This window comes from Haemaphysalis longicornis, unplaced genomic scaffold (assembly GCF_048455015.1).
Source record: "Haemaphysalis longicornis isolate Haplotype H1 unplaced genomic scaffold, Haemaphysalis longicornis Haplotype H1 scaffold_4, whole genome shotgun sequence".
In the NCBI taxonomy this organism is placed as follows: Eukaryota; Metazoa; Arthropoda; class Arachnida; order Ixodida; family Ixodidae; genus Haemaphysalis; species Haemaphysalis longicornis.
The window spans coordinates 118,700,115-118,720,726 of record NW_027526361.1 but is presented as its reverse complement, the minus strand read 5'-3'; the positions used below and the strand labels follow the sequence as shown (position 1 = coordinate 118,720,726).

At 48.2% G+C, this 20,612-nt stretch overlaps 1 protein-coding gene across 2 annotated transcripts in view; it reads right to left on the bottom strand.

Annotated features, from left to right (window-relative positions):
* The window catches only part of LOC144179324 (alpha-mannosidase 2x-like), a 203,510-nt gene that overhangs the window by 101,726 nt on the left and 81,172 nt on the right, over positions 1-20,612 (bottom strand). The window contains exon 1 of one of the 2 annotated variants that reach the window (XM_077707620.1): positions 6,733-6,920. The exons of the other annotated variant lie outside the window; for it this stretch is intronic. The gene's annotated coding sequence lies outside the window, so the exon portion shown is untranslated. Of the gene's footprint in view, positions 1-6,732; positions 6,921-20,612 lie in introns of those variants that run through there. 2 annotated transcript variants of the gene reach the window in all.

Here is a 20,612-nt window from a genome sequence, read left to right as displayed (position 1 = left end):
CTTAAAAAACTCAAAGAAACGACGAGGATTAAATGATGTAGGAACCAGCAAAAGGGCAGGTAAACAACAACAACAAAAAAGTTACCTGAGCCAGGGCCGTACCCAGAGGGGGGGTTTGGGGGTTCAAACCCCTCCCGAAATCTTTTCCAGGCAGCACGTAAACAATACTTACTCTTGCTTTCAGCAAAACTACCCCCTTCCCAAAATTCATAACCCCCCCCCCCCCCCCGAAAAAAATTTCTGGGTACGGCCCTGACCTGAGCTGTCAATTACAATTAAACGGATCACAGCCAAGGTGTCTATTGTGCGTGCAAAACACACATTCTGTATCTTCAAGACATTTTATCGATACCCTTTAAAGGGGCACTGACACAAAATTTTGAAGGCGAGATAACTTCGGAGATAGATTGGTGGGAACACATATACATCATCTGCAAAATATCAGCGGCGAATACAGCCTAGAACATATTTAAAATCAATTTTGAAGTGTGCGAAACGCAACCGAGCAGCCAGCAGAGGACCACGCGCAATTGTAAATAAACAACATCCAAACAGGTCACGAGTTTGTGTTTGCCGCTTCCGCACTACCGGCGTTTTTTGCCGGCTCGCCTGGCTCGCCGCTCCAATCGGAGGGCCGGAGGGCGGAGCTTCTGCTCTCGAGAACGAACGACCCGATCGTTGGCGGCGGAGGCGCCGTGATTTCATCAGCTAATCGGGCAGCTGGCCGCGACCAAAGTTCTACAGCGATTCCAGGCACTCTGTTTCTATTACTGTTTATTACCATTGGATGCGAAAACGCGCCGGAGGCACGAAAAGCTCACTGATCTAGCCGCACGGTCGCTGAGCAGGCGGCGGCCACGGCCGCGAAGTGGCCCAGGCCGGCGCAAGTACCTCGAGTGATAGCTTGTTACCGCTGCACGAAATTGTCCCCAAGTCCCGACCATGGTGGCTTACATGAGAAAGGAGTTAATGATGCGATGGCGGGTTGCATTGAAAATTGTCATCTGCACCGATTACGAGAGCGGCACTCGAATATCCGCCGCAGTGCTGAGCCGAACACATCTGTAGGCGGACCTGTAGGCAGACCGGCCGGCTGCTCCCAGCGCGCGCCTTGCCACCCACAGTCTCGAGCGTCGCGCGTCGTTCTTTAGCCGCGGTAGCATTTGCACTCGCAGCGCCTGCGTCACATCCACGGTCGCTTTTTAATTAAGCGCCTCACGAGATCAGTACGTGGGGGCATTCGCAGAAACTGCCGTCGATGCGGATTCGACAGTGCTACGGCGGCTCTGCTCTGTGATATCCCTCCGACGGTCACGTGGTCAGTTTTGTTCACACAAAATCCACAAAATCCATCGTTTCGCGGCACTCGCTGAAACCGAAACTGCGACTGGCCGCATTGAAAATGCCCCTAATTAAACAACCGTCGCACGCTGAAGCAAATGAGGTTTCTACAGGTTATAAGTAGGTCACTAGCTACTTATCGCAACAAAAAAAAAACAAGATGCAAAATTTTTGTGTCAGTGCCCCTTTAAATCAAAGAAAAACAAACAATTTAGGCGCATCTGCAGCGGAAGTTTGCTAATGGTGTCAAAATGGTAAATAAAGTTCAGTGAGCCGTCGGAGTGCTTTTTAAAGGCTGGAGTCAACTTGTGCCCTATAAAATGCATGCATAGGGCGTGAAAAAAACGCGCCAGCTAACAAAGCGGCGTCCTGGAGTTAGTGACCATCAATAATGTAGCCACGAAAAGGACTTGTATGTGTGTCAACATGCATGATATTGGTTTGGGCATTGGTTTTACACATTTGTGACGGTGGCAAGAAGGATAACCTTAAAATTATGCCCATGGGTGCGGCTCTGAAATTGGCACTTTGTTCGGGTGGCGCCACAATTAAAATTCAATGAGGACGGCCGTTTGGTATCGCAAACACTTGACCCACATTACGTTATAAACGGACAGTGGGTCCGGAGATTCTGGATCACTGGAACAGCGTAGCTTCCACATTCCCATTTTAGCTTTTGTCGGCACTCATCAGGGGTAATATTTTAGGGCTTCGCGTTTGCGTGGTTTAATTCTCTCCTGCCAGGACCGGAGTTCCCTATAAGTGAAGGGCACTTTGTATTGTGCACCCGAAACGGAAATGTTTGTGCACCCGAAACGGAAAAAAAAAATAATGTCGCGAAAAGCAACCGTGCGAATCAGTATTGCGACGCTCTTAAAGGAGCCATGAAGACAAAATACAAGTTGGGTTTATTAGAAAGGCGGCTTAGTCCCGATAACAATGATACCAATATTATCGCAATCTTCGAACAAATAACGGAGATACGGCTTGTGAAGCAGTCGCGACCCCCTAGCCAATTTCCCGCAAATTTCTATGACGTCACGGAACCTTGTTTGTGCGATTGGCGGCCGCCTAACTAACCTGTCGCGACGACACACGACTGGACGTCTGTAATGGGGCCTCTAGTTCCATTTGACCGCATCACTTGAATGCTAACGTGCAGTTAACGCACTGAAAATTATATTTTACTGTTGGCCCGTATGACGTCATTCTTGCTCATTACACGTCACTGTGGCGCAAAATTTGAAAATTCTTAAATACTTCTTGCTTTTTTTTTTTCGTTAAAATATACATCTTTTGTGGCTGTAATGGAGCTGAGTGAGATACTGAATCCTAGTTCTTTTAAATTAAACGAAGTTGTATTTTCTCTTCATGGCTCCTTTAAGAGGCAGGGAGTAAGCGTAACCAAAATTCGGCCCCTTTGAATAATCTTCATTGGAACATTAGCTGGATTAACGACGAGTGGTGATCAACGCTTGGAGAAAGACGGTTAAAACGTGAAGCTTCCTCCCATACAGTCTGAGTCAGTCCAAGTCCAAAATCCAGACATCTTAGACTATGACGGGACGGCGCAATCGGATGGACGCCATAACGCGAGGGACGCAGATTCGATTCCGGCCACGTGCACGGGAAGCGTTAGAACTCGAGGAGCTTGGTGTGCCTTCGCTTATCATCATCATCGTTTTGGGAAACCCGGTGTGTAAAGTCGGCTTTCCTGCAGTACGTCTTGGCGCGACATCGAACGCCGTCTGGGAGGCATTTCGTCACAAACGCTTTGATAACATTCGTAACGAAAATGCCATAATTGCAGCTCTCCATAGGCAAAAAAGAGCAAGAAACGCAGGTACTATCCACCCGATTTCCCGTATAAATAGTAGCGAGCAAATAGGCAGCCGCGTCGTCTGCGCGTGAAACGCAGTGCCATTGATTGGAAGTTGCAACCATCGTAACGGCGATGCTGTGGGCTTCACGTCGGTCAGGATAATTTGCATGTTGCCCGTCTGTAAGAAGTAGATAAAACTAGGAGTGGTAAGTGCAGAGATTGAATGTGACACAGCTGCTCGCGTGCTCCCAGGAAAGCAAGAAAACAAAATAAAAAAATCCCGGGCCATCTCCACTAACGTGAAACCTGGGGAGTGACGAAGTGTATTCTTGGCGCCCTGGCGTTTTAGCCATCGGAGATGAAACCATGGGGGGTACAGGTATACAGCTTTGCTGTAAACGTCTCTTGGCATTGAAGCACGAAGCTCTCTAGCATGAGGCGTTGGAAAACGGGTGTCCCAGTGTATTTTTTAGTACGCGTTACGAAGCGCTCCAGTGCCAGGCGTAAACGAGCGTCCCGGTGTATTTTTTAGTACGCGTTACGTTCTAGCGCGAGGCGTAAACGAGTTTCCCGGTGTTTTAGTACCGCGTGCACAACCAACCGCCGACCACGTAGACGCCGCTGGCTGGCACCGTGCAGCACTTGTGGCACGGAGAAGGGGCGAGTGAGTCTTTGACAATAGGTGGGTCCAGGGTTCATCAACGGGGAGATGGCGGAAAGGAGGGAGGGAGAGGTGGTGAGGAGGCGGTGTTCACTTGCAGGTCGTGATAAGAATTAGCTCCTGGATACACAGGTATAGGAGTAAGAGACTTCGGCTTAACCATTTCTGTTAAGCCACTCTGGAGGACGAGGAAGAGAGGAGAAGGAGAATAAAGATCTTATTGTGTACGAAATTTAGCAAAGCGTTCAAGGGCTGCAGCGAGGGGTCGTCTGGCGTTGCGGGGATCTAGTATATCGGCTGGATTGGGTAGGGCGTTCTGCAGAACGGCGCGAAAGGATTGGTAACCAGAGCAATGCCAGATAAGATATGTCAGATTTGTTGGTGTACCCGTGTCACAATATGGGCGGTAAGTAGGGTCACAGTCCTTCGAATGCTCGGTTCGCCCGAACTTTATTAGTAAAAATTTCGGTAGGGCGAGTTAGTGAGGGGAATGATGTTATAAACCTGAAGGAGTGGCACAGGCAAGGCAATCGTGCCGAGCCTGGCGAAGGTGATCAGAGAGGTGGGAAGCAGGACAGCCAACCAGTGGAGGAGTTACTTGAAGATCCTTCTGCGCTGCCTCATGGACAGCCTGGTTGCTGGAACCCTGAGACACGTGTCCCGGTATCCATGCAACACGTACAGAGTAGAGTTGCAAGCAAGTTGTTGACCCTGAAATATGTCGAACCTGATGAAGCAGAGGGTGATCAGAGAACGGTTTCCGGAGCTCACGTAGCGCCATTTAGGAGTCAGTCAAGAACCAAATGCGGTCTGGTAATATGGCAGATACATGTCATTCTCGCAGCTCTCGACAACTTGCTCTTCTATGCTCTCCCACTAATTCCATAATGGACGCTGAGTGCGAGCGCCGTCTAAACTCGCCGAATCTGCACATCTCCAAGCCAGTTCGGTGCGACCAGCAGACACGCTCGCATTTATACAAATGTCTCATTAATCGGGAACTTCGGTCCCCAGAGCGCACAAAACCTCACGATGGTGAACTCGGCATTAGGATTTTGGGATGCCTATGCACTGCAGATTCTCAACCCCTAAAGGGTGCTCTCATGGGGGAGGAGGATATTGGGACAGTTCTGAGGGGAGCGCGATTTGCGAGTCCTGCAGGCTCTAAGAGCCGCCCCCTGCCAGGTCAAGGATTGGCAACCTTCGTGCGGGTGTCGAGTTCCCCCGAGCAGCAGTTCGAGTGGCGGTGCTGGGGCTGAATAGTTAAGGACGTCCATGCGGGTTGGCGGGGAAGGCAGGTAAAAATGCGAAGAGCGCGATAAAGAACGTGCAGATGCTTCATGTGCTCGTTGTTGGTCTTATAGACGGGAGCGCCATACGTAAGTTTACTCCCCTCCACTGACAGAGTGCGGGTGAAGCAGGCTGACTGACATGCTCCGCCGTATTTGTTCGACAGACGCGAAATGAGACGAAGTGTCGGTCTCCAATTGCGCATAAGCTGGCTGCTCCAGCACTTAGCGCTATTGTTGCTAGCAACGCGACACCTAAAATACAAATTCATTCACTCACTTTTAGAGAAAACTGGCTCGCCGCCGAAGCATATTACCGTGTGCATATCTGGCGAGAGCTGATGGTGGCAGTGAGCAAGGAGGAATTCAGTCTTTTCATGGGCAAGTTCAAGGCCTAGAGTCGGAAGGATATTAGAGAAGTTCTTCGTCGAACCTTGTTGTTCACCAACACGTCATTCGGATTGGGAAAGTCAATTACTTCTACCCAAACCGTGAGTGACGAACAGCCTTTATTTGTCCGTAGATGGGAGTCGGGAAAGGGAAGTCTTGAAAAGAGCTCCCTCTCCACTCAGTACCCAGCCAGTGAAATCCTCAGCATATATGCAGAGCGTGTGAGGAACGCTGGCCTGGGCACTACATTGAAAAGCACGGACCCTGGGATTGAGCCCTGAGGCACGCCCTATCCATGTAGTAGGTCCTGTGGCTCCATTCCGGCTACGGGCTGCTAAGACGAATGGGACGGTTCTCGAAAAACTTACATACCCAGTTTTGGGCTCGCTGACTAAGGAACGCCGAAACGCTCGAGGATAGCAGCCTTCCTAACGCGATCGAATGCTTTGCCATCGAAGGTTTTGGCGAGTGGGCGTCTGTGCCGGATGAAACAATGGTGAGATGTACCCGAGATGATGCTGAATGCAATTATTAAAGAGACGTTCCATGAGTGTGCTGAGCATCGGAGTGAGGGAGATCAGTGGGACATCAGGTACGTTAGTAGGATCTGTTCGGTTTTGAAATCGGATAAATGAGCGTACGTTTCAGTTCTTCTGGAACTATAGTGCGCAGCCCAGTAGTCATTAACAAGGTCCAAGAGTGCGACAATGGCGGAATAATCTAGATTACGGAGATGTTGCAACGCGATGTCACCGTGTCTCGGGGCCGCGTGTTGTTTGTCGGCAAGTTCGGCAAGAGTAAAGGGCGAGTCAAGGTCTGCGGAAGGGGTTGAGATGGCGATTACTGCTATCGGCGGATGCTGATGGAGGGAGGCATGGGGGAAGAAAGTCGCGATTAGCTGATGTTTGACCATTGTTTGAGAATCTAACGGCACTTGGAAAGTATAAAACGAGCAGCTGTGCACCTTCCACCACCACTGGGTATCCACTCCTGCAGGGCAGGATGACTCATTTTTTTTTGTTCCACTTCCGGACGCTACGGAATACGTCAGAGAAAGTCGATGCGACCCTGACTTTTTTTTCGCGACTACTCACTAAAATAAAAGAAGAAAAGCAAGTGAGTTATCAGATACGCCTAACTCATTCGTGCAGTTGATTTTTATAGCTGGAAATCGATCATTCAGCACTACTTTCTCAGGCGAGGCAAGGAGAGTAAGATTGTTCGCCTACCTTACGCTAAGATGAGGAAGATGCCGCAGCCTGGGGCAGTGTGGCGGGCGGGACGGGGCGATTAATCCGTATTAGATTGCATTCGGTCGTCGTGGTGTAGCGAAAAACCGCGGCGTCTCCACAGCAAACAGGCGAGAAATACAATGCCACCGCGGCAGCGGCAGCAGTGTAAACGGCAGCAGCTGCTCTTGGTGGTTGCGGAAGTGTTTAGCGACGCATGAGAGATGCGAGTTTTCCATCTGCGCGCCCTCCTCCCGAGCAGCGTGCAGCTGAACATGACGAGCGCAAGTGGCGGGAGTTTTCGAACATTTCTTTTGTTGTTATTGCCGGCTTGACTACTATTGTTGCAGTCATTATCCGTCTCTCGCGCCTCTTGCGCTCCGAACGTCGTTATTCTGCGTTTCTGACGCCGCCGGATTCTGCGTTGATAGTGCAGCCGGCTGTGGAGGCGAAGGAATTGTGTTTCGAGTGAGCTCGCGATAAATTGGCCGCCGTTAGATCTTTCGCGGCAGCAACAGTTTCTGCGGCCGTGGCTCTTTTCACGTGTCCGCGCGGGGGGGGGGGGGGGGGGGGGGGAGGTATAAACGTTATTTTCTAAGAAATTTAAGAAGACAATGCCACGTGTGAGTGAAGCTTCAGGGCTCCGTGGTCGCTTACAGCGCCCTGTACTGAAAGTTTCTTCAATGAGTCGCTCGCAGGCGTCGATGCGCATTTTAGTTCGTTTTCCCAGGCCTGGCGAATCTTGTTGCGGTCCCAAACCGCCACCGAAGTCGACGCAAAGACGAGGATTAAATCGGGCCGTACAGTACAAGGCGCTATTAAAACCCCGCCGCCGCCCCTCAAGTACAGGTACAACGAAATTACATAAGAAAAGTCAACATAAAATGGAGACAAGACACCATTTCTTGAATGGTTCTTCTAACAGCATGGCAGCTTTGAATGTAAAAAAAAATGCAAGCGAATCGCGCCCGACACTATCCCCGCAGGCACTGAAGGTTCAAGTGGGCTTATATTGTTCTCTTTTAATCAGCTTCACCGTCTGTAGCAAGAACTGTACCCATGGCTATGTTGTTTCGGGGGCACGCACCCAGCTAAGACTTACAAGGTTTTACAGGTGATTAGGTAGCTTCCAATTTTTTCCCAACGGCGTCAGGTCCAGTGTAATAACCGCTCATTTTTTGTATGCTATCCCCAATTGGTAATTAGAAATTCGCTTTTAAACACTATACCGGTCAGTGATAATACCAACGTCTTCTGTCAAACGCGATTGTAGGGAGGCGTGTGATGCCTAATCTTTCTAGTACCGTAAAGTTCCGAGAGAATTCCCTCCCCCGAAACATCGCCCACCCCCGTGTAGGGGTGAAATATTCAATTTACTAAAGGACCCCGAACATCGCCCACCCCTGAAATCGCGCTTGCTTCGACGCCTTCGAAAGCTCCGGGAGCTTTCTCCGCTAAAACGATCCGTGGCCGCGAACACCGCCGATGTCTCGATTTTGACCAAAATCGACACAACCTGTCCGGGTTTTTTTTTACTTGACATCTCCGAAGTTTTGGTTGGTGGTGTGGCCACTTTTTTTTTTTTTTTTTTCAGTTTTTCGCCCCTGACCCGAACGTCCGCCAATCCAGTATTTTTCACTTGCTATCTCTGTAGTTTAGGTGGGCTTTCTTCCGGAACTTTATGGTACGTTAGAGCAGTGGTAGGCTGCCATGCGCAACTCAACGCCTACAACCAAAGAAGGAAAAAGCGGCAACGGCACGCGGCATGTCGGTAGGGTTGTTCGCTTTGGGTAAAACCCGATTTTACCTTATTTTTTCACACCGAACATATTTCAGGAGAATCGGGTTAAACCAAATTTCTTCCCGAACGGAACTTTTCAAAGTGGCGATTTTCACAATCGAGCCCGGACGGTCCACCGTTCTCGACCAGTGCTTGCTGGAAGAAAGCCCCACAAACACAGCGTTCGAACTCCTTGAATATTGGTATGACTCTACCTACTGCAGGCTGGCAAATGCAGCCCTGAAATTGTTGTGGCTAGGTAATGAAAGCTGTGATGTCGACAGAACTTTTTCCCGGCTGAGATACGCTCAAAGAAGGGACAGGCCCCGAATCGGGACCGACTTGTTGCGCATACACATGATAATGTATGTAAAGAAAGATGTGTGAAAAATCTATGGCCAGCTTTTCGTAAATAAAACGTACCATTTCTTGGAGGTTATTTCATTTCGATACATTTCATTTCATTTATTATACCCTTAAAGGCCATCGAACATTGTTTAGAGAAATACAAAGGAGCCTAGATATTGTTGAAAACACAAAAAACACACAAAAGCACTACAGCACCAGAGTTCGAGACTGACTAAGGTAGGAACATCGCAAAATAACTGTTACATAATTTTACAGAGTTAACAATAGGTCGGAGCAGCACACACAGAAAGTTGAACAATACATCTTGCACAAAACATCTGTTACAGCCCTATAACTTGAAGGTTAATATTGAGTGGGAATATTTTTTCTAGTTTATCTCTAAAACGTTTAATATCAGGCATGTGGCGATTTCGTAGGGCAACGCGTTCCATAGTGTTACAGAGCTAAGAAAATAAGATGAGCTAAATGCTGATGTACGGCCGGTAATGGGGGCTATTGGACGACCGGGATTCTGTAAGGTGGCCTCAGTAAAGCGTGCCTAGTTTGTTGCCAGTGAAAGAATTTGTGGATGAGGCCCTAGGCGGGAAATGACGCGGCGTGAATGAAGAGTCGGGAGGTAGAGGGACAACTTGAGCGCGGTGACACGAAACGTGCGCCGCGGTTTTCAATGGTTTCAATCTGAAGGGTTAGACATGTTTGTGATGGATGCCAGAACGCTGAGGCGTATTCCAGTTTCGGTCGTACGCTAGTTTCTTAATTTCAGGAGAAGCAAGTTTTAGATTGCGCCGAAGGTACCCGAGCGTACGAGAGACTGCGGAGCAAATGGTATCGATATGCATTGCCCATGTTAGAGATGAGGTCAAATGCACGCCGAGGTATTTGTATGAAGGGACTGAGCTGATTTGAACAGAGTTGATACGATAGGTGTGCAGAGATATGACATGTTTCCGTAGGAATGACAGTTATTTGCACTGTGTAATGTTTAATGACATGATTGATTGTAGGGTTTAACGAGCCGACGCACCGCAGGCGATGAGGCGCGCCGTAGTGGAGGGCTCAGGATTAATTATGACCAGCTGGGGGATCTTTAACGTGCGCCGAAATCTCGTACACACGGGCGTTTTTGCTTTTCGCCTCCATCAGAAAAGCGGCCACCGCGGCCGGGAACCGAACCTGCGTCCTCATGCAGCAGCGCAACGCCTTAGCCACTGGGCCAATGCGGCGGGTAAGTTTAATGACATGGGCCATTTGGTACACCAGAGTGTAACAGTGCAATGTATTCTAAGTCGGTTTGCAGGGTATTATGATCGTTAGTTGCCACATTAGGTGTGTACGAAACGCAATCGTCTGCAAAAATTTTCGAGGCGATGTTTAAGGGCAACTCATTTATATAAATTAGGAAAAGTAGTGGCGATAGATTTGCCCCCTGCGGGACACCGGATGTAACGCTGGTTAGATTGGACTCGATAGATTTGCCCCCTGCGGGACACCGGATATAACGCTGGTTAGATTGGACTCAGGATGATTAGCAGAGGTAAATTGCGTGCGTCACTTCAGAAAGTGTTCGATCCATGAGAGTAAGTTAAAAGGAACGTTTAAGGTAAATAGTTTTGCAAGTAAATGGTTATGGCTGACACGTTAAAAACCTTTCGGGAAGTCTAAAAAAGCAGCGCCTACTTGAAGTTTATTGTCCAGTTATTGTAGTGTTGAATTCTGCGAGCTGTGTCTGACATGAGTAATGTTTGCGAAAGCCATGCTGGTGCGGGTAAAAATAATTAACAGATCCCATGTTAGCCATTAGAATAGAAGTTAAGATGTGCTCACGTAGTTTGGAAGGAATGCTCACAAGGGAAATAAGGCGGTAGTTGGTTACTAGTGAGTGGTTACCAGCTTTGAAGATGCGGTATTTTTGAAGAGAAGTATGCGGTATATTTATCAGTTTGCTGTTAATCTTGTCGCACCCTGCAGACGATGACAGGTTCAGATTACGAATTAAGCTGGTTATTTCCTCAGGGCTGATAAGTATATGATCTGGGAAGGTGTCTCATGAAGGAGGTTCTGGTCATGGGATGGTGTCGGAGCTAGACGTAAAAACGGAGGTAAAGGAATTGTTCAGGACGGTTGCACATCGATTGCTGTGTATGGGTTCACCATCAGAACTTGTCAGTTGGAGTTGTTCGCACCTAGACTTGGGTGATAGAATGCGCCAAAATTTGTTGGGATTTGTTTTAAGAATTGATAGTAGATCAGAATAAAAAAAATTGTTCTTTCTTCGGCAAGTGCTGCGATGTACTATTTGGCGCACGTGTGATATTTTCCCCATGTGACTGGATTGTTTTTTGATTCCCTAGTCTGTAGAGACGTTTTTTTGTTTAGAATGAATTTCAGTTGCCCACTGAACCCCCGGTTGTTCGCGTCGCAGGTTACGGTTAGCGTTGGTATGAATTTGCACCGTAATTCAAGAAGTTTGTTTTTATATAATTCACAATTAGCGTTCACGGAGCGGGCTAAATAAGAGTCACAAAATTCACCGTAAAAACAAGCAAGCTTATCATTAATGACGTCATAGTACCCTTTTTTAAAATTCGTTATTACTTTTTTTTGTTGGGAGTTTCTTTTCTAATGGAAGTGGTGTGCTAATATGGAGTAAATCATGGTCAGTGAAACCGGGCAATGACGACACGCTTGTAACGTCAGGGCGCGTTGTTACCTCTAGCCGGACAGGTTATTAGTTGAAGGTTATCAATCGACTAACAGGTTGACAAATTGGTTTGATTCGGTAGATGGGGATTTGTTCGGCACGGGTAGCTGAAGCCAATTAATGTGAGGGAAATTAAAGTTTCCAAAAAAAAAGAAGATAGGAGCATCAAGATACATCTTAGAGATAGTCGTTAGGAAGTGGCTGAGCAGGTCGCAAAAACTCCGTTCACTGTCAGATGGTCTGTAGGATACTCCGATAATGATTTTTACACCGAGGGAATGAATTCGTACCAATGTTAGTTCAATTGTGTCGTCGTGACATATAAGAGACGAGGCTATGGTGTTTTTGACAGTGATCAGACTGCCTCCCCCTCTACGACAGATTCGGTCGCGGTGATACAGGGTGCAGTTTTAGATGCGACGCTGAGAGCATCTCTTGTCGGCGGCCCTGTCCTTCCTGCGTGCGTCCGTCGTCGGTGTCCGCACTCTCCTCCGCTCGCCCCCTCTCCTCTCCGATAGCGAACACTCTCTCGTGAGGGGCATTGGATTGGATTCGATTGGATTGGCTTGGCTTGGCTTGGCTTGGATTGGATTTGGATTGGATTAAAGCGGATTGTCTTGGATTGTGTTGCGTCATAGCCGCGGCAGATTCACTGGCGCCGGCGCGTGCCCAGGTGAGAGCGAACACTCTCCCTCTCTCAACATCTGCGGGTGTGCGGCCCAGCGCGCTCTCACTCCGCCGGTGGGCGGCGCTGCGTGCGGTGCTGCGCATGTGCAGTGCTCTCTCTCTCTCTCCGCGGTCTCCTCTCCTTCGGGCGCGCTGCGCATATAACCGGTGTGCCGCTCTCCGGCGGCCTTTCGGTCGACGGTTGCTCTCCGTTTGCGCTTGAACCCCCCTCAGCGTCGCATCACACCAGGGTTCCCGCGAGGGGAGGTGGGTGTAATTTTCAATAAGTGGAGATTTCGCGGTCAAGAACGTCGTCATGTAGCCATGTTTCGGTTAAAATGGATATGTCTGCATTTGCGTCAAGTATGAAACTGTCTAGGCGGTCGCGCTTTGGCATTAGGTCGCGCTTTGGCTTTGGCCTCATGCTAAAGTTCAAGTATGACAAATTCTGGGGGGGGGGAGGGGGTTCGTGAGGGTTGGGGCGGGGTGAATTACGTCATTTACTTTTTTAAAGACGATAGTCTTTCTTGGGCTACTTAAACCCAGAAATTTTGGTCTGTCTGTATGTCTGTCTGTCCGCCTGTCTGTCTGTGACTCGATTCAGCCACCCGGCCAAACTAAAACAATGCCTGCGCAATAGTCTTATATAGTCACAGCTAAATCTACCCATCTAAGTCCGGTGTTATGTTCATACCTGTCAACATCGTTGAAGAAGAACAAAACATTACGCAAATATAAGACAACAAATTAATACAGAAGTGATGTTTGCAGTGTTCCTTTATAAAAAATCATACATGCTTGACTTTGGTGAAATTAAATACTTCATCAACTCCAGAAAAAAAATTCACTTCGCCTTGCCTGCTGTCGCCCGCGCCACTATAGCTTCTTGCGGCATTTTAAGGAATCAACTGGCAACAGTTACGAAAGGCTCCACTAGATAGGTTCCACGTGGAGCCTATCACGTGGCACGTGGAGTAGGGAAACGCGGTTCTATAAACGCGCGCCTTCGCCGTACGGCAGCGTTGGCATCGAGACACCCGGTTTGGAGCAGCGGAACGCGGGAAATTTAAAATGATTTAAGCAAACCTTTGGCGTCTGTACCTTGGGAGGAGCGCGACGCAAGAGGAACAACATAAGAGGTGAGCGGGAAAGCGAAGAGAGGCATTTACTTGGCGAAAATCGATAAAGACTATCGTCTTTTGACGACATTTGCAACGAAAGAAGCATATACGTGGTCAATTTTTGGTTGGGTGAGTGGTTTAATCGTCGATTGATTGATTGTTTGATTGACTGATTGATTGGATTGATTGATTGATCGATCGATCGATCGATCGATCGATTGATTGATTGATTGATTGATTGATTGATTGATTGATTGATTGTAGGGTTTAACGTCCGACACAACGCAGGCGATGGAGGCGCGCCGTAGAGGAGGGCTCCGTATTAATTTTGACCACCTGGGGATCTTTAATGTGCGCCGAAATCTCGTACACACGGGCATTTTTGCTTGTGGTTTAACCGTCGATTTCTGTTAGATTTCCACGTGGCCTCGTACATTCTAGGACGGAGTCGGAGGCGGCATCGTGATATTAGCATTTGTTGCCAACATGCAACCAGTCAAGACGAAGTTTAAATGCACATTGCGCAGGCCTGATTAATTTCAGTAGCTTTGAGCGAGCATGACGAGTGACAGAGGCGAAGTCCTCTCTTATCTCAAAGTTTGAGTTTTTTTATGACAGTAGTATTGCCTCTTTGGTTTAAGGTTCATGAATTTAACTTTCAGGGGTCCCGCCGCGGTGTAGGCGTTGTGCTGCTGAGCACGAGGACGCGGGTTCTATTTAACGCGAATGCGATTCGATTTAACACCAATTTTAACGCGTTAAAAATAAGAAGCTCGTAATATCTACTGATAAAATAAGCTTGGTGTATTACGTAGATTTACTAGAAAAAACCCAAATTTCAGAATGCTTTCACAAAAAAATCCGATTGCTCCCCGATTATCAATTTGAAAAATAGCACCCTCCTCCAATTCTAAAAAATTCACCCGCATTTCCCCGAAGGGGAGCATGGGGAAGTGCGAATGCACGGGTGATGCTATGAGGGGGAGTTATGTTGAACTGTGTTGGCATTCGCCCGTTAGTTGCATTTAACACCCCGCGTGACCAAGTGGGGATTCACAATCCCCCACGCGGGTATGTTCCATGCACAGACACCTATTTGTGTTGTCGTTGTACTTGATTGCTAGAGCGGATCTCAGCTGTGAAATTTCGTGTCAGTACTCCTTTAAGCGGGTGCATTAGCCCTTCTCACGCCCGATTCCTGGCCAATCCCCCACGTGGGTATGTGCCATGTCAGCGGCCAGGCAGCGCGCGCCCATCTCCCCACGTTGCCAAGGAAGACGAGGAGAGCCCTTCTCACGCCCGATTCCTGGCCAATCCCCCACGTGGGTATGTGCCATGTCAGCGGCCAGGCAGCGCGCGCCCATCTCCCCCCGTTGCCAAGGAAGACGAGGAGATTCCTGGCCAATCCCCCACGTGGGTATGTGCCAATCAGCGGCAGGCAGCGCGCGCCCATCTCCCCCCGTTGCCAAGGAAGACGAGGAGCGCGCGCACCCGCAGCTGTTGCTATGTGGACGGACGGCGGTCGCCGGAATTCAGGGTCGCTTATAAAGTGCATTCGTGCATTATATTCGTGCATTAAAGTGCATTATAAAGTGCATTATAAAGTGCACTTAAAAAAATATAAAACCCGCAAACGGACAACCCTACATATAAGCTGTTTCACAGCAGTGCGCCTTTCATCTAGCGGCCATGGCTGTTTACACGCCTCCACCGCTGCGTTTAGTGAACGGCACTTTGGCGGCCGCTACTGTGGTTTATCATAAGGCCTATCTAATATAGCACCCCGGCGCGGTTGACCCAATAACAAAACGAAAAAATGAACCCACCAGGTGCCACTAAGAAAACGAAAGGTTTGTGAAACAGAGAAAGGGGGGGGGGGGGGTGGGGGTGGAGAATACTTACGTATTTATTATTCCCTACATTTCAATTTCACACCTCTCTTTTTTCTAACTATTTAAATAGATTATTCCTTTTGTAGAGTGCAGTCGAAGTTGCAACCAGTAATTTAGCCTTGGACAATCAATCCCCCTTTTGTGGGTACGATGCAAAAGCACCAAGATCATCATCAGCATAATCATCTTTATCATCATCGTCATCGTTATCATCGTCATCATCATCAGCAGCAGTACCACCATGCATGGAGATTCGGGCTTGAAAACCTAGTTTTAGCTGCGGCACGCAGGCTGCTCGATGGCGCAGTCGATGACGGGCTAGCGTCATAGACTGTAAGCCATGACAAGCTACAGTGAGCAACAACATAATACGCGAAGCTACATCGAAACACATGTCAACACATCAAACAAGCCAGTACGTCTAACGATCCAAAACATCCACTGATTAGTTTTGATGTTTCCACAATGCTTAAACATCATGAGAGAGAAAGAGAAAGAGCGCATATTGGCAAAGACATGCCAAGTGCAAATGGTGCACCTCCGCAAGCATAGCCTTACTGCGGCAAAGCATCGGTGGGATTTTTCAGGTGGCCATCTTGTCTCATTCTGCGCATGCGCCGTGAAACTGGCGCCGAACCCATACCCTCTTACAAACGCAGCCTCACCGAGAGGATATTTACGTGTGTGGACGAAGCTGGCGTGCGGCCGGGAAGGTGCGAACGTTACGAGTTCTCGTTCGAGACGAGGCCAGTCTGCTTCGAAATTTCCACGATTAAGTACCAACTAGCCCCCATAGACCCCTTAGTTCAGTTCAATGAGTTTGTCGTACATGTATATGTGAACACGTTTCGCGTGCAAGCTACAGCGTACTAATGCCGCTGGTAGGCGAAGCAGATAGCAAAATAGCCCGCAAATGGCTGTGCATGGAAACGGAAAAAGCAGACATCAAACGCAACAGCTGCTTCCTCTCACTCCGCGGGAGAGCGAGCCAATAAATCATACTAAGCATGCAATTACTCCCACAAATGCTGCCCTCTCTTTATTAGAAAGGCGGTGGTTTGGCACAAGATCTCTCTTCAATTTCCTACCAGACCTCAACTTCGGGGACAGATGGCATGTTTTGCTCACTATTGCAGTTTTAACGCGTACGATAGCGTCCATCAACTTCATATAAAGTGCACCGTAACTCGATAAAGCATCACGGGGAAGTTTGTACGCTGAGGATTTTTAGAAATGGAAATGAACTGCCCGTCCGTTCAAGGAGTGGGAATGAGCAACGTTCAGTCACCCAGAGGAATTGAAAGTAAATGCATCCCGACAAGTTCTAATTCTTAATGCATCTAAATGCAAGTTCTAAATGCATCGCGGCAAGTTCTAATTCCCCGCGTGGAATCGGAATGGAATGAACATGCCCATCTATAATACTGCTCTATTTGTCATTTTATGTAGCTCCATCACTCTGATTCTAATGTTTTGCTGACACAGCGCTCTATAATAACTGAACTCCATGTTATATTACCTAAGGTAAATGAAGAAATGACAATTTTCAAGTGGCACAGAAGATGAACTACAAAAGGTGCTTTCATTGAGAGAGGTTCTCCCGAGTTCATTTGAAAGCTTATTCGAACGTTTATTATTTAAAGACGTATTTGAAGGATCATTCATGGTGGTCCTGTAGTCTTGGTACGTCTTCAGCAGGGAATGGCAGAGGAGGGTTTGAGCCTGGCGACGTAGAGGTAGTTTGCAGCATTGAACTTGTTTCTGACGGCCTTCTGAGAGGGGCTTGGTGGCTTAGAAGCGCTTGTATGAAGGCAGGGGAGGCACTCCTGGAAATGGGCAACCTCGTACCCAGATTACTCAGCGGGCTCACGCGCCCACGGCTGTCAGTCAAAAGTGCGATCCACTAGCTAAACAGCAGCGCCAGCAATCACGCCGGCAGGAAACCGCAGGTAGGGGTGACCGTCCAGCAGGGCTAGCTCACAAAAGTACTTGGCGAGAAGTCTGACACCGGCCGGGGTTTTGCTGACTTCCGCAAAACATCGTTGGAGGTAGTAGACGGGGGGGGGGGCACAGATGTCGCTGTTAAGAACCTTGAGAATCTCTCGTTCCATTCCCAGCAGATCCTTTTCCGTGTATGTTGCCGCTGGCGTAGAGTAGGTCGCATGCACCGTGGCTGATCTCCTCCCCCGAACTTGGAAGCAGTGAAAAGACCAGCTGTGCCGAGCAGTTGGAAACAGTTTCACTGCACAGACATTAGGGACAGGAAGCGGTCGGTGTAGGAAACTGCCAAGTCGTCGTGCAGGCCGTATTCATCGGCAAAGGCTACGAGCCAGTCCACGAGGTCACTGCGTATATAAACAGCAAAGTGTGGCTGTCTATGCATGTAGAGTGGGTCTAGCAGAAGTTCTAGCTCTCGGTTCCTCAGGTTGTTGTACGAGTCCTTCCAGTAGAGTCCACTCGTCTCTTTTTCCCGAATTCCAGCGTAGGACACCTCGCCAAACGCGCGGATGGCAGCGTTCAGAACACCAGAAGGCCCCCCTTCAGCTTTCTGGAAATCGGGGAGGCTGTGGATGGGCGCTGCTGCTGTACCATTTTCGGGACCTCCCGCATAAATGATGCTTGCATCGTCTCCCTTGCATGAGGCATACTCCGTGAAAGCGGAACCAGACCCGTCATGTGCATTAGCTTTCGCAATCCCTATCGGAGCAACGTTACGAGAGTCTTCCAGTTCATCGAGGTCGCTCAGAGAAAACGAGTTTTCGAAAGATGCAGGTATTCCCAATGACCTGCTGGCCGGAGCCATCTCCCTTTTGCACCGTTCTGCACTGGGCGACGGGTGGGAAGCAGTGTTAGACGGGACGTCCCTCAGGGCCTTGCGATTGAGGACGGCTTCCTGCACGAACCCCCCGGCCTTTTCAGGTTGCTCGGGAGTCTTATTGGAGGTCGTCTGGTTCTCGTCATCGCCGAGGAAGCTTTCACCAGCATCGCGCCCAGCCATGGCGAGTGCTGGGGCTTTTCTCTCTCGAATGAGGCACGCTCACTGCAATTCTTCGGTGGCCGTCGCCATCCAGTATAGTTCACCGAACCGCACCGAACCGAAGTTCTGGGCGGTCGCTGGCTGCCGCGATCACCGGTGGGGTTTTGTAGGCTTCGATGAACGACCGCGCGCGATGCTCGAGCAGAACCGGTATGAGCTGTTTTCTTCCTTCTCCGTTTCTACCTTTTTGGGTTGACGTCATTCTGGAACTATTCTCGCACCTTCACGCTCTCCGTAGGTTGTCCCGGATCCCATGGAATCAGCGGAGGCGGCAATCTTTTGATCAGTTCGTTCGGGGAGAAGGTTGTGGGCACAACGTGAGGGCAATGAATTTTTTGGTGCTTGATAATTTGCACACTAAACGAGAGCTCTGCCATTTTAGAGTCCTCGTCTAGTGCTCTATCTAGAGCACTTCTGGATTGATGCATTGTACTCCGCTTTAAAATAAAATACGAATTTACTCCACGCAGCACTGCTGGGAGAAACATAGCCAAGTATTTTAAGTGATATCGGTGACATTAGCCGAAGGAATATTCCTACCTTTGTACGCAGGGTCCCCGCAAAGATTCTGTCGATAAGAAAAAAAAAGTTCGATGGACTGGCCAAGGTGGTTGTGATGATGATGGTGGGGCTGTGTTGCGCACAGAAGCAGATACACTTACATAAACTGGCTTAATCCTGTTCGTTCGAGGTTCGTTAACAGAGCTTTCGTCACCTGTGGCACCCGTTTAAAGCGTGACAAGGGCCCCAAGGCGTACTCTCCCTGCTCTCAGGGAAAGCCACCAGCGCGAGGAATTTCAGTCGTTGCCCCGAAGAACCAGCTCTTTCAAACGGGAGAGTCTGTCTGCAGGTTATACCTCAGTATCACGCGTGTTAACAGGCGGTTTTAACTTAACCTAACCGAAGTTAGCCTGACCTAAACCTGCCTTCAACCAACCTAAAACTGACCTAAACCTAACCCAACGTATTATGACCTAATCTATCTAGTGTTGTTTTCAGTTTCATTTCACAGAAAATAGCCTGATGCGATGAAACTTAAAAACGGTTGTACTTGTTCACATAGAAACTCTCGATAACAAATTCAAGATATTTTATACCGGCCGGTTACCCAATAAAGAGCCGAAATGAAACAACTGATACATCCAGTAACTTTATTTAAGCTCTTTTTTGGTTTTCCAACCTATTCAGGCGTAATCGTCGCCAAACCCGGGATGATGTTCATTGCATCGAAGAAAATGATTCGTCCTCTCTTGGGTGCAGTTTATGTCGGGTGATATAAATGCGGACTGTGGAAACCGTACCATAAGAATTCCCTCCAGGTATGAACAAAAATAGTATTTCACAGCATTTTACATTTTACGGGCTTAATATATATTAAGCACGCACGCACGCACGCACGCAAGCACGCACGCACGCACGCATGTACGTACGTACGTACGTATGTATGTATGTATGTATGTATGTATGTATGTATGTATGTATGTATGTATGTATGTATGTATGTATGTATGTATGTATGTATGTATGTATGTATGTATGTATGTATGTATGTATGTATGTATGTATGTATGTATGTATGTATGTATGTATGTATGTATGTATGTATGTGTGTGTTTCCTTATGGGACCTTCAATGAAATTTACTTAGTTTGATGCGTGGGGTTGTTTGCGTGAATACTTGCCTGTTTCATTTCATGAAACCGAACAAAAACGACACATTGATTCAAGATTATACGCAGATTTGACTGGATATTAATTTACGGCTTTTTTGTATTTTAGCGTGTGCTCTGGGGTTGGAGCACACATTAAGGTTGTCAGCTATATGATACTCTGCGGACAAGTTACCTTAGACTAATCCCGCTGGTGCGATGGTACACGAAGCAAATAGCAAAATAGCACGCAAATGGCTGTGCATCGAAACGAAAAAAAAAAAAAGACAGACATCAAACGTAACAGCTGCTTCCTCTCGCGCCGTGGAAGAGCGAGCCAATAAATCATGCTGAACATGCAAATACTATCGGAAATACTGCCCTCTTTTGTATTAGGAAGGCGGTTGTTTGGCACAAGATATATCTTCAATTGGCTACCACCCCTCAACATCTGTGACTGGTGGCACGTTTTGCACATTTTTGCAGTTTTAACGCGCATGATAGCGTCCATCAGCTTCATATAAAACTCGATAAAGCATCACGGGCAAGTTTCTACGCTGAGGATTTTTAGAAGCAGAATTGAACTGACCGTACGTCCCACGAGTGGGAATCGGAAATGTTTACTCACTCCGACGAATTGAAAGTAAATGCATCGGTGCAAGTTCT